This window comes from Propithecus coquereli, unplaced genomic scaffold (assembly GCF_000956105.1).
Source record: "Propithecus coquereli isolate 6110/MARCELLA unplaced genomic scaffold, Pcoq_1.0 Scaffold411, whole genome shotgun sequence".
NCBI classification, from domain to species: Eukaryota; Metazoa; Chordata; class Mammalia; order Primates; family Indriidae; genus Propithecus; species Propithecus coquereli.
In genome coordinates this window covers 1017830-1019138 of record NW_012149853.1, presented here as the reverse complement: position 1 = coordinate 1019138, position 1309 = coordinate 1017830, and positions in this window count along the sequence as shown.

The window sequence follows — 1309 nt, the reverse complement described above, 5'->3', positions numbered from 1 at the left end:
AGGGCAACAGAGTGAGACTCTGTCTCAAAAAAAAGAGTTTTTTAAAAAACTTCTAAATTCTAAAATTCAACCATGTTACTAATGGATTAATGTATAATATAGATGTTATAAACAAGTATAAAATATCTTGAAAACCTTGAAATCATTACAAAATATACTATAAAACATGAATTGTACACTCAAATACTTACGAAGGTCAAGTTAGGTGATCTGTGCATGTGAAATACCCAGGTAGGCACAGTAGCAAGCTAGAAAGCATACACCTCGTATAAAGGGCGAGCCACTGTTCAGCACACCAAACAGTAATATGAGCTCAAGGGACACCAGATGTGATTCTTTAAGCGAAGCCTGAAGTCCAGTTTCCCGCATGTCTCCTTCATTTTACACGTGGACTCAATTTATGAAGGCAAACTAAACCTATTTACGGGCTGCATTTAGACTATAGCCCTTGTGTTTTTAGTATTTTCTATGGACATTTCAAAATAGTTGCATATACAGCAAGTACTTGCATGTGAAATCTTTCCTTTCTTCAGTATCATAGGTTTTACCAAAATATCAGGCCATGACATCTAATAAAAATTGCTATTAAGAATCATAAAACCCACTTCAAGAATTTTTCAAACAACTATTCATTTATAGTCTACTTATATTTATTGCTCCCAGATTGTTACCCAAATGGTTAACTAGTTCATAGGACTGCTAAAAATAAATTATTAAAAAAATTCCTATCTATGTTCTTACAAACTTCATGGTTTTCAGTGTTTAAAACTGCCATGCTAATTATGCCAAGGCTCTATGAACTTAACAGACATACTGAGATAGTTCATAATACAGCTGTACCTGAATAAAAGATCCAAGATATGTTACTATTCTGAGAAAACCCTGCTTGTAGTAAACACTGGTTGAACTAATCACCTAAATGATAACAAAGAGGCATGATATCCCGAAAGGGTCCACCTCTACTTGCTGAAAGACTCTCCATAAGCAAACTTCTAAAGACCCTCTCAATGGCAGTGAGTGATGGAGAGAAGGAAAAAGATGTTATTCTGTACGCTGATATTGTCAATAAAATTCCTTTTAATTTCTCAACCACAGAGTTAGAGAAAGGCAGATAAAAGCAGGCTAATATTATTGGAAAGGAAAGACTTGAAAGAAGTAGCAACTATCAAACTCTTCCTCTTCTGGAGATTTCTTTAGTTTTTGAAATACAGGAACTTACATATTATATTTATATATTCAGTGATTCTTAACTAGGAGTGCATCAGAATCTCAAGAAAAAAATTTTATTATTTAGAGAGAGGGTCTCACT